Genomic DNA, 12,592 nt, shown 5'->3' with positions numbered 1-12,592 from the left:
CGAGCTGGAGCAGCGAGGCCGCGGCTCACAGCGACCTTTTGCTACGATTCTTGATCAAAAACTGCGAGCCACGGTCGCGGCTCGACCTGTTTCCTGTGCTTTGCACTGTTTTGTACTCAAGAATTTTAAAATTCAAATTTTATTTCGTTGCGCAGGCCAGAACACGAGGTTTTTTTGATTTCGCAGGCAGGTAAAACATCATCAATAACCGTGGAGCAAATTAACCGTGGAGCTCATCATTCGTGGTACCGCGGCTGACGAGTGTCAGTGGAACCGCGCTGCTCCGCTGCATGCAGCCAAGTGCCGCGGAGCAGCCGAGCCGCGGAGCCGCAGTGGAACCCAGCCCTAATGTGAATATTGATTAACCGTTGATATTGCTACTGGTGGTGCTATTTCTTCTGACTCCATTTTCTTTCTGTGCTGTGCTTTCTGTGCTACTGTTGCTGCTCGTGTCTGTGTGTGTGTGTATATATGTGTGTGTGTGTGTGTGTGTGTGTGTGTGTGTGTGTGTGTGTGTGTGTGTGTGTGTGTGTGTTGGCCTTGCCCATCATAAGTGTGTGGCTCAGTCCCCAGCCGCAGTGGAGGCGTGTTGTGGCGCGCACTGTGCGTCCTGCACCCGCTGCTTGCGTTCGGTCCAGGGCAGGAATAGACACCGCTGCTCAGGTTCTCCCCCGGCCATACCTCAGTCTTGGGGTAACAGTCCTAGGTGACCTGAATCCTGACGACCTCTCGTTGTGTCCTGGACGCCGTGGGACGGCGTTCTCCTCTTCTCTCTCCGTTGCTACTCCAGGCCCACGAGACCCTTGTGGCAGTGGCTCGATAGGACAGGACAGGACAGGTGTGTATGTGTTTGTGTGTTACTCTTGCTGCTGCTGTTGTTGCTGCTGCTGTTGCTGTCGCTGTTTTTGCTGCTGCTTCTGCTTCTGCTGTTGTTGCTCATGCTGTTGCTGCTGCTGCTGCTGCTGCTCCTGTTGCTGTTGCTGTTGCTGCTGCTGCTCCTGTTGCTGTTGCTGCTGCTTATTCTGCCTCCTACCTCTACTGCTACTGCTGCTGTTTCTGTGGCTGCTGTTGGTGTTGCTGCAGCAGTCACGTCTCCTTCTGTATGTGTGTGTGTGTGTGTGTGCGTGTGAAAATAAAATGAAAAATAGGGATTCACTGGCCAGAACAAGTCGCTTCAAACAGCTGTGTGGTGGATACCAGGCTAAAAATAATGGTGGTAAATTCATCAGCCTTGCAAGCTGTTGAATGGTGTAATCCCAGCACAAGTTGCTATGTCTAACATAGCTGTTCGCTACCATCGCTTCCGCGATGGGCATGTCTGAGGTCTGAGTTGTGTGTGTGTGTCTGTGTGTGTGTGTGTGTGTGTGTGTGTGTGTGTGTGTGTGTGTGTGTGTGTGTGTGTGTTCATGTGTTCATGTGCTGTCATAGTGTTTATTGCGGATAGCGTTGCCAGTGTCTCTAGTGTTACTGCTGCTTTCTCCATGGTCAGCTGTGCTGAACAGTGATCCGTTACGTGTGTGTGAGCGAGTACTCAGATGATGGGCAGAAATCTGGATGGCAGAGCTGCATCTTAGTAAGGTACAGGTTGTGTCTAAGGATTTCTTTTTGTCAGTTACTTTCCCTTGCCCGTCTCCTGTTTCCATATATGGGTGGGTTTAAACTAGTACACCCCGGATCTGGTTTGAAAATAATCCCCGGTCACATGACCACACTGTGGTAGTTTTGGTGAGAACTTGAAGACGGCTGGCCATGTACTGTCATTTCTGAATGTGACGTTTACTGCTGGTGATACTGCTAGTGCAAGTGTTTCTATACTGGTGATAGTGCTACTGCAGCTATTGATGTGCTGGAAACTATTGTAGCTGCTGTGCTGGCAAGACCTGTACTGTTGCTGTGCTGTTGCTTTCGCTAATGTTGTTGTTGCTGATGCTGTTGCTGTCTCAGGCGGATTATAAACAGTGGCGGCGTGGTTGCTCATATTGCAGCGGGTTGTTCTGCCATGGTCTCCATATGCAAAGTGATCTGTTGGCTAATGGACGGATGCCGGGATGGTTCAGAATGAAAGGTACTTTTTTTATATTAACTAGCACCCCTGTTCTGTTAGCACCCCTGTTCTGTTAGCACCCCTGTTCTGTTAGCACACCTGCACTGTTAGCACCCCTGGTCTGTTAGCACCCCCCCCCCCCCCTCATCACACGGCACCCATATTCACATGGAATAGCATTGTATAATGGGAGAATTGTGCATGGAATAATAGTTTGACTTCAACTTCTCCTCGTTACAAACAACTCTCATACTGCTACCTGTGTTGTCTATCCATTACAAAGTGAGTTATCTAAGTTTTAACCACTGCATATCTAGATCACCACTCTTGTGTACAGTGTACGTAAGCCTCTATGTGTATTTGCATGTCCAGCTATACACGCGGGTTGGAAGGGACATTTTGTTTTCACTTTAGGTACGCATTCATTCCTTCTCTTTCCTGTCATTCTCTCCAAACTCTACTTCTCGTGACAGCAAGGAATGGTGGCTCTGCTTGTTCAAACTGTTGTGTCTGTCTCTGTTGCTGCTGCTGCTGATCTTGACACTGTTACTGCTGCTATTGCTGGTGATGGCTGTGCTGATCATGCTGCTTCTGCTGCGGATGCTATTGCTGCTGCTGCTGCGGATGCTATTGCTGCTGCTGCTGCGGATGCTATTGCTGCTGCTGCTGTTGCTGTTGCTGTTGCTGCTGCGGATGCTATAGCTGCTGCTGCTGTTGCTGTTGTTGTTTCTGCTGCTTGCCTGTTTATTCCTCTGTTGCAGTTGCAGTTGCTGGTCGAGTTGCTGACAGTGTGATGCTGCTGTGATAGAGATCATGACTCATGGTGATGTCAGTAGCTGTACTATTCCTCTGCTTCATCTCTGGTCCTGGGTAACAGGAATTAGATGTATGCAGATCAGTGACGTTTCTGATGACGTACACAAACCTGGATGATATTGCTTCAATGCAGAAAGGTACAGCGTGTAGAAAATGTCATCTTATTGTTAACCCATTCAGCGCTACTGGGCCTTGCCTATGGTACTCTGCATATAAAATGCTAAAAACAGGGCCAATAGCAAGTTCTAAAACTCCAGGGTTCTGGCAACTGGGGTTCTCAAATATTTTGGAAATGATTGCCAAGACTATCAACTACAGGGTGAAAGAATCGATACAGTCCCCAAAAAGAATAGCGCCTCACAATAGGGGACGCAAGTTTGCTCAAATTGCGTGAAATACGCCAAATGCGTGAAATTGCAGCTGAAAGATCGCTGAAAAGAGAAGAAAAAAAGACGCGTAGTGTTTTCAAGCTGGATTCGTACCAACAACCTATCGTACAAGAGGCAGGATCAAAAAAAAAAACTAACAGTGCTTTTACACACCAGACAGTGCCAGAAATCACTATATATCCCATGACGTCTATAGACGTCATCCCGCGCATGGGGGGCATTTTCAATGACGTCTATAGACGTCATCAGCGTTCAATGGGTTAACTACATTATCTTGCCCCTCCCTTCTTTCCCTATTTGGATGTGTTCAAACTAATAATCAAAACCGGTAGAATTGGATAATTGTCCTGGGGAAATGACTGCACATTGTTTTTATCTGCAACTATTGCTACTGTTGCTCCTGTTGCTGTTGCTGTTAATATTGCTGCAGTTTCTGGTCCTGCTGCTGCTGCTGCTGTTTCTGGTCCTGCTGCTGCTGCTGTTGCTGCTGCTGTTGCTGTTAATATTGCTGCTGTTTCTGGTCCTGCTGCTGCAGCTGCTGCTGTTGCCGCTGTTATTGTTGTTGCTGTTGCTGCTGTTGCTGCTGCTGTTGCTGCTGCTGTTGTTGCTGCTGTTGCTGCTACTGCTGCTGTTGTTGCTGCTGCCGCTGGTGCTGCTGCTACTGCTACTGCTGCTGTTGTTGCTGCTGTTGCTGCTATTGCTGTTGCTGCCGTTACTGTTGTTTTTGCTGTTGTTGCTGCTGTTGCTGCTATTGCTGCTGTTGGTATTGCTGCTATGTCTGCTATTGCTGTTGCTACCGTTGCTGCTGTGGTCGCTGTGTCTGCTGTTGCTACCACTGCTGTTGCTGCTTCTTCTGTTGCTACCAATGCTGTTGTTTCTGCTGCTGCTGCTGCTGTCGCTGTTGTTGCTATTGCTGCTGTTTCTGCTGTTTACATTGCTGCTGTTGGTGCTTCTTCTGTTGCTACCACTGCTGTTGTTTCTGCTGCTACTGCTGCTGCCGCTGTTGTTGTTATTGTTCTGCTGTTTCTGCTGTTTGCATTGCTGCTGTTGGTGCTGCTGTTGTTGCTGCTTTTGCTGCTGCTGCTGCTACTTTTGGGGCTGCTGTTGCTGGTGCTTGATCTGTTGTTGTTGCTGTTGTTGCTGCTGTTATTTTTGCTCCTCCTGTTTCTACTGTTGGTGCTGTTAGTCTTGCTGTTGTTGCAGCTATTTGAGTTCTTTATTCTCACGATGGTACCATCGTCAAAATGCAATTGTTGCTGATGTGGTTGCTGCTATTACTCTCGTTGCAGCTGTTGTTGCTGTTGTTGGTGATTCAGAGGAGGTGATTTCTCGGTGGCATTCAGTAGCATTCGTCTGCTGGGGAAAATCACAGGATTGGAGGGCAAAGATGGTGGTAGTTGTGTGCCAAACGCTCTAATGCAAGTATATCTGCCAGAAGACTGTAGTGAAGTGAGTAAGTAGACTTTCTATTGTTAATAATCTGCTATTTGTTACTACTGGTAACTGTACAATATTCACCACACATTATTGTTTCCTATTTTCACGACAAGAGCGTAAGGGCCAGGTTCCACTGCGGCTCCGCTGCTCCGCTGCTCATCATCCGCGGCTTGATACGTCATCATTACCATAGTGACCGCGGCTCGAGCTGGAGCAGCGAGGCCGCGGCTCACAGCAACCTTTTGCTACGATTCTTGATCAAAACCCGCGAGCCACGGTCGCGGCTCGACCTGTTTCCCGTGCTTTGCACTGTTTTGTACGCAAGAATATTAAAATTCAAATTTTATTTCGTTGCTCCAGGCCAGAACACGAGGGTTTTTTGATTTTGCGGTACCGCGAATGATGAGTGTCAGTGGAACCGCGCTGCTCCGCTGCATGCAGCCAAGTGCCGCTGGGCAGCCGAGCCGCGGAGCCGCAGTGGAACCCGGCCCTAATGTGAATATTGATTAACCAGAGAGAAGTCAAATTTGAACAGTGAGTTTATGAAAGTGGCCACAGTCCTTTGCGAACATTATCCATTGTAAACTCCCTGGTTCTAAGAAATGTCGAAAATTTATTGACGCGAATATCGGTGTGTTTCTAGAATTCTAATTTTACCATACTAACAAGTCAGAAATGTATTATGTGATGATAGCACTGTAGGGTGATGAAATTTGTACCGGCTAGGATTTCACAACACACACCATACCGGTATATACCGTAAAATCCCACCAGAGCGTCCCATCTCTTCCATGCGCCCCTCCCTAACTTTTTGTCAGGGAAGTGATTGATTGCATCCTTGTGTGACTCCATGATGCCGTACTGTACTGCAGACGAGTGCTCGACCCGGTCATTTTTCTTACTAGTGATGGTGCTGTTGCTGGCGATGGCGATGGTCCCGCAACTGTTGCTACTGCTGTGTGGTATTGCTGCTACTGTTGCTGCTGGTGATGGTGCTGCTTGTGCTGTTGTTACTGCTGCTGGTGATGCTATTTATGCAACTGAATGTTGCTGCTTTTTGTTTGTGTTTTTCTTTCTGAATTTTCCCGTTGCACTGCTACAGATATGTTTGTGTTATCGTATCAACAGCAGAGCGGTCGTCCTGTTATTTCTGCAGCTGTGTAGCAGATGAATGTGACTACTACAAGGTATGTCAAAGAGTATCATCAACTATACTTATACAGCTTCTTATAAAATGTATACGAGTGGGCAATCTCTGAAGTATTATTAAACCATTGATATTGCTACTGGTGGTGCTATTTCTCCTGACTCCATTGTCTTTCTGTGCTGTGCTTTCTGTGCTACTGTTGCTGCTCCTGTGTGTGTGTGTGTGTGTGTGTGTATATGTGATTATGTGTGTGTGTGTGTGTGTGTGTGTGTGTGTGTGTGTTGGCCTTGCCCATCACAAGTGTGTGGCTCAGTCCCCAGCCGCAGTGGAGGCGTGTTGTGGCGCGCACTGTGCGTCCTGCGGCCGCTGCTTCCGTTTGGTCCAGGGTAGGAATAGACACCTTTGCTCAGGTTCTCCCCCGGTTATACGTCAGTCTTGGGGTAACAGTCGTAGGTGACCTGAATCCTGACGACCTCTTGTTGTGTCCTGGACGCCGTGGGACGGCGTTCTCCTCTTCTCTCTCCGTTGCTCCTCCGGGCCCACGTGACCTTGTGGCAGTGGCTCGATAGGACAGGACGGGACAGGTCTGTTTGTGTGTGTTACTCTTGACTTTGTTGCTGTTGTTGCTGCTACTGTTGGTGTTGCTGCTGTTGCTGCTTCTGCTGCTGCTGTTGCTTTTGTTGCTGCTGTTGGTGCTGCTGCTGTTGCTGTTGCTGGTGTTGCTGTTGCTGCTGTTGCTGTTGCTGTCGCTGTTGTTGCTGCTTCTTCAGCCGCGCCGCTGCTGCTGCTGTTGTTGTTGCTGCTGTTGCTTTTGTTGCTGCTGTTGGTGTTGCTGCTGTTGGTGTTGCTGCTGTTGCTGTCGCTGTTGTTGCTGCTTCTGCTGCTGCTGTTGCTTTTGTTGCTGCTGTTGGTGTTGCTGCTGTTGCTGTTGCTGCTGTTGCTGTCGCTGTTGTTGCTGCTTCTGCCGTTGTTGCTCTCGCTGTTGCTGCTGCTGTTGCTGCTGTTGCTGCTGCTGTTGTTGCTGCTGCTGTTGCTGTCGCTGTTTTTGCTGCTGCTGTTGTTGCTGCTGCTGTTGTTGCTGCTGCTTCAGTTGTTGCTTCTGCTTTTCCTGTTGTTGCTCTCGCTGCTGCTGTTGCTGCTGTTGCTTATGCTGTTCTTGCTGCTGCTGTTGTTGCTGCTGTTGCTGTCGCTGTTTTTGCTGTTGCTGTTGTTGCTCTCGCTGCTGCTGTTGCTGCTGTTGCTTATGCTGTTGTTGCTGCTGCTGTTGTTGCTGCTGCTGTTGCTGTCGCTGTTTTAGCTGTTGCTGTTGCTGCTGCTGCTGTTGCTTCTGCTTCTGCTGTTGCTCTCGCTGTTGTTTCTTCTACTGTTGCTGCTGTTGCTGTTGCTGCTGTTGCTGTCGCTGTTGTTGCTGCTTCTGCTTCTGCCGTTGTTGCTCTCGCTGTTGTTGCTGCTGCTGTTGCTGCTGTTGCTGCTGCTGTTGTTGCTGCTGCTGTTGCTGTCGCTGTTTTTGCTGCTGCTGTTGTTGCTGCTGCTGCAGTTGTTTTCTGCTTCTGTTTCTGCTGGTGTTGCTCTCGCTGCTGCTGTTGCTGCTGTTGCTTATGCTGTTGTTGCCGCTGCTGTTGTTGCTGCTGCTGTTGCTGTCGTTGTTTTTGCTGTTGCTGTTGTTGCTCTCGCTGCTGCTGTTGCTCCTGTTGGTTATGCTGTTGTTGCTGCTGCTGTTGTTGCTGCTGCTGTTGCTGTGGCTGTTTTTGCTGCTGCTGTTGCTGTCGCTGCTGTTGTTGTTGTTGTTGCTCTCGCTGCTGCTCAGGTTGCTACTGTTGCTTATGCTGTTGTTGCTGCTGCTGTTGTTGCTGCTGCTGTTGTTGCTGCTGCTGTTGCTGTCGCTGTTTGTGCTGCTGCTGTCGCTGCTGTTGCTGTTGCTGCTGCTGCTGTTGCTGCTGCTTCTGCTTTTGCTGTTGTTGCTCTCGCTGTTGTTTCTGCTACTGTTGCTGCTGTTGCTTTTGTTGCTGCTGTGGTTGTTGCTGTTGTTGTTGCTGCTGTTGCTGTCGCTGTTGGTGCTGCTTCTGCTGTTGTTGCTCTCGCTGTTGTAGCTGCTGCTGTTGCTGTTTTTTTTTTTTTTTTTTTTTTTTTTTACTATTGAACACTCACTGCGTGATGAACTAAAATGAGGAGAAGAACTCGACACAATGGTACATATCCAGCAGGACGGAGTGGGTGGGACCTGTGAAGCTCAGCCGACCAAGGGTCTCGGCATCACAGCTGCACATGTGCACCAAAGGAAACAAAATGGGGAGTGGAAGGGCGGGGAGGGGAGCAGGAGAGCAAGAACTCTAAGGGTAGGAAAGAGAGGGGGGGGGGGGGTAGGAAACCAGGAAACTTGTTATTCCAAGATATATGAGTGCAAAAAAGTACGCAAACAAGTACAAATATAGCAGTATCAAGATCATGATGCTGAGGCGAAAGTAGAGGCTGATTGCCGTGCAGATTTGACGAAAGATTAGAGTTAGAATGGAGGAGAGTTAGAGAGAGATAAAGACAGATGGATTGTTGCTGCTGCTATTTCTGCTTCCTACCTCTACTGCTACTGATACTGTTTCCGCTGTTTCTGTGGCTCCTGTTGACTTTGCTGCAGTAGTCACGTCTCTTTCTGTGTGTGTGTGTGTGTGTGTGTGTGTGTTTTCACGTGCTGTCATAGGGTATATTTCGGATAGCGTTGCCAGTCTCTCTATTGTTACTGCTGCTTCCTCCATGGTCAGCTGTGCTGAACAATGATCCGTGACGTGTGTGTCAGCGAGTACTCAGATGATGGGCAGAAATCTGGATGGCAGAGCTGCATCTTAGTAAGGTACAGGTTGGGTCTAAGGATTTCTTTTTGTCAGTTACTTTCCCTTGCCCGTCTCCTGTTTCCATATATGGGTTGGTTTAAACTAGTATAGCACGTATCTGGTTTGAAAATAATCCCCGGTCACATGACCACACTGTGGTAGTTTTGGTGGGAACTTGAAGACAGCTGGCCATGTACAGGTCGTCCCCCGTTAATACGAGTCCGGTTAGTACATAAACCCCGTTAGTACATAAGAAATCTCAAGTCCCGGACGAAATGTGGTCACTTCCATACAAATTTTGTCGGTTAGTACATAATTCGTTAGTACATAAACCCCGTTAGTACATAACATTTCTCCGTACCCGCATGCCACCTACCTCAATAGTACATAATTTGTTGGTCTTTTGGCCTTCCAGTGGACGCACATCGTGTTCTAGTTTCTACTTGTGGACGCAATTAGCTCAGAAATCAGAGCGCACATCACAAACCGACAAAGCTCTTGTTTTTTCGAGTGACTGTACAGGCGCCGCTGGGCATGTATCATGTAAACTGTAGAATCGTCGCTGACTGTGACCGTTATAGCATAATTGTTATGTTATATCGAGGGAATCAAGAATATCTCGCTCCCTAGTCATGGCAGCAAGAAACACTCAGAAAAGTTGAAAAAAGTGAAAAATTCTGGTATACAAGCAAGTTATGTACACTTTCGTTTAGTACATAAACCCCGTTAATACATAACATTTGTCAAGTCCCAGAGATTATGTATTAACGAGGGACGACCTGTACTGTCATTTCTGAATATGACGTTTACTGCTGGTGATACTGCCACTGCAAGTGTCTCTATACTGGTGGTAGTGCTACTGCAGCTATTGATGTGCTGCCAACTAATGTAGCTGCTGTGCTGGCAGGACCTCTACTATTGCTGTACTGGAAAGACCTTTTCTGTTGCTGTGCTGGAAAGACCTTTACTGTTGCTGTACTGGAAAGACCTGTACTATTGCTGTGCTGGCAAGACCTTTACTGTTGTACTGTTGCTTTCGCTAATGTTGTTGTTGCTGCTGCTGTTGCTGTTTCAGGGGTATTTTCAGCAGTGGCGGCGTAGTTGTTCTTATTGCAGCGGGTTGTTCTGCCATGGTCTCCATATGCAAAGTGATCTGTTGGTTGATGGACGGATGCCGGGATGGTTCAGATTTGAAAGGTACTTTTTTTAATTAACTGTCACCCGCGTTCTGTTAGCACCCCTGCCCCGCTCCGTCCCCCCCCCCCCCCCCCATCACACAGCACCCATATTCACATGGAATAGCATTGTATAATGGGAGAATTGTGCATGGAACGAGAGAGTTTGGAAGCTCAGGGCCCTACGCTATGCTTTTTTGCCTTGATGACCTAGACAAAAAAAAGCATAGGGATGTTATAAATTCTTTTAAAAAAATCCTCTTTTTTTTAAGACATAACCTGGGATTCGATCCCGCACTATCGCGCGCCCTGCATGCATCCCCCGATACACTTCGCATACATACTAATTCTTCCAAGTTGTTTCACAATGTGATCTGATGGCAAAAAAGCATAGGATGTTATACATTTTTCAATTCTCCTATTTTTTTCAGGCATATCCTGGGATTCGAACCCGCACTATCACCCTACATGCATTCCCCCATACACTTCGCATTCACACCCATTCTTCCAAGTTGTTTCACATTGTGATCTTGCATTTGAAAGCCCTATTTGAATATGCATTGTGGCCAGCCGTCTTTGATGGCACGGTACGGTAGGGGATAGGTACGGGACAGGTACGATCGAGGGTAATACGACACCGTCTCCCGTACCGTACCGTACCACCAAACACAGCTGGCCACATACAGCTGCCCGCAATATTCAAATAGGGCTTTCAAACGCAAGATAATAACGTGAAGCAACTTGGAAGAATGGGTATGAATGCGAAGTGTATGGGGGAATGCATGTAGGGCGATAGTGCGGGTTCGAATCCCAGGATATGCCTGAAAAAAATAGGAGAATTGAAAAATTTATAACTTATAACATCCTATGCTTTTTTGCCGTCAGATACGGATAGCGCCAGGCGTGACACAAACAAACAAACAAACAAACACACACACACACAAATACCAAATTAAAGCTGTGTGGACCCTGGCTAGCGCCAAACGTTACTGAAGTAACGTCTTCTGCATAGCTACGGGAATAATAGTTTGACTTCAACTTCTCCTCGTTACAAACAACTCTCATACTCCTACCTGTGTTGTCTATCCATTAGAAAGTGAGTTATCTAAGTTTTAACCACTGCATATCTAGATCACCACTCTTGTCTACAGTGTACGTAAGCCTCTATGTGTATATTTGCATGTCCAGCTATACACAGGGTTGGAAGAGACATTTTGTTTGCACTTCACGTACTCATTCATTCCTTCTCTTTCATGGCATTCTCTCCAAAATCTCCTTCTCGTGACAGCAAGGAATGATGGCTCTGCTTATCCAAACTGTTGTGTCTATCTCTCTGTTGCTGCTGCTGCTGATGATGATCTTGACACTGCTACTGCGGCTATTTCTGGTGTTGGCTGTGCTGGTCATGCTGCTTCTGCTGCGGATGCTATTGCTGCTGTTGTTTCTTTTGTTCCACAATTTGCTGCTGTTGCTGTTGTTTCCGCTATTTGTCTGTTTATCCCTGATGTGGTCGATGTGTCTGCTGTTGCTACGGTTGCTGTTGCTGCTTCTTCTGTTGCTACCACTGCTGTTGTTTCTGCTGCTGCTGCTGTTGCTGTTGTTGCTATTGCTGCTGTGTCTGCTGTTGCTACGGATGCTGCTGTTGCTGCTTCTTCTGTTGCTACCACTGCTGTTGTTTCTGCTGCTGCTGCTGCTGCCGCTGTTGTTGTTATTGCTGCTGTTTCTGTTGTTTGCATTGCTGCTGTTGGTGCTGCTGTTTTTGCTGCTTTTGCTGCTGTTGCTGCTACTTTTGGGGCTGCTGTTGCTGGTGCTTGTGCTGCTGTTGTGGCTGCTGTCTTTGCTGCTCCTGCTGCTACTGTTGTTCTTGCTACTGCTGTTGTTGTTGTTGTTGCTGCTGCTGTTGTTGCTGCTGTTGTTGCTGCTGCTATTGCTGTTGCTGTTGTTGTTGCTGTTTCTGTTGCTGTTGTCGCTGTTGCTGCTGCTTTTGCTGTTGCTGTTGTTGCTGCTTTTGCTGCTGTTGGTGCTATTAGTCTTGCGGCCGTCGTTGGAGCTACTGCTACTGCTGCTGGTATTTTCTTTGCTGTTGCTGCTGTTATTTTCTTTACTGCTGTTGTTTCTACTGTTGGTGCTATTAGTCTTGCTGTTGTTGCAGCTATTTGAACTCTTCATTCTCACGATTGTACCATCGTCAAAAAGCAATTTTTGCTGCTGTGGTTGCTGCAATTATTTTCCTTGCAGCTATTGTTGATGTTGTTGGTGATTCAGAGGAGGTGATTTCTCGGTGGCATTCCGTAGCATTCGTCTGCCGGGGAAAATCACAGGATTGGAGGGCAAAGATGGTGGTAGTTGTGTGCCGAACGCTCTAATGCAAGTAGATCTGCCAGAAGACTGGAGTAAAGTGAGTAAGTAGACTTTCTATTGTTAATAATCTGCTATTTGTTACTACTGATAACTGTACCGTGAATATTCACCACACATTATTGTTTGCTATTTTCAAGACAAGAGACTAAGGGCCAGGTTACACTGCGGCTCCGCTGCTCATCATCCGCGGGTTGAAACGTCATCACTACCATAGTGACCGCGGCTCGAGCTGGAGCAGCGAGGCCACGGCTCACAGCGACCTTTTGCTACGATTCTTGATCAAAAACTGAGAGCCGCAGTCGCGGCTCGACCTGTTTCCCGTTACTTTGCACTGTTTTGTACGCAAGAATTTTAGAATTCTAATTTTATTTCATTGCTGGCCAGAACACGAGGTTTTT

At 47.6% G+C, this 12,592-nt stretch overlaps 1 protein-coding gene across 1 annotated transcript in view; it reads left to right on the top strand.

Moving 5' to 3' along the window:
- The window catches only part of LOC135821386 (uncharacterized), a 76,246-nt gene that overhangs the window by 49,544 nt on the left and 14,110 nt on the right, over positions 1-12,592 (top strand). Inside the window, exons 4-12 of the mRNA XM_065334457.1 lie at positions 1,429-1,578; positions 1,945-2,065; positions 2,747-2,997; positions 4,539-4,702; positions 5,789-5,873; positions 6,135-6,417; positions 8,529-8,678; positions 9,734-9,855; positions 12,072-12,235. The gene's annotated coding sequence lies outside the window, so the exon portion shown is untranslated. The remainder of the gene's footprint in view (positions 1-1,428; positions 1,579-1,944; positions 2,066-2,746; positions 2,998-4,538; positions 4,703-5,788; positions 5,874-6,134; positions 6,418-8,528; positions 8,679-9,733; positions 9,856-12,071; positions 12,236-12,592) is intronic.

This window comes from Sycon ciliatum, chromosome 7, assembly GCF_964019385.1.
Source record: "Sycon ciliatum chromosome 7, ocSycCili1.1, whole genome shotgun sequence".
NCBI lineage: Eukaryota > Metazoa > Porifera > Calcarea > Leucosolenida > Sycettidae > Sycon > Sycon ciliatum.
This window is presented reverse-complemented; position numbering and strand designations above follow the sequence as displayed.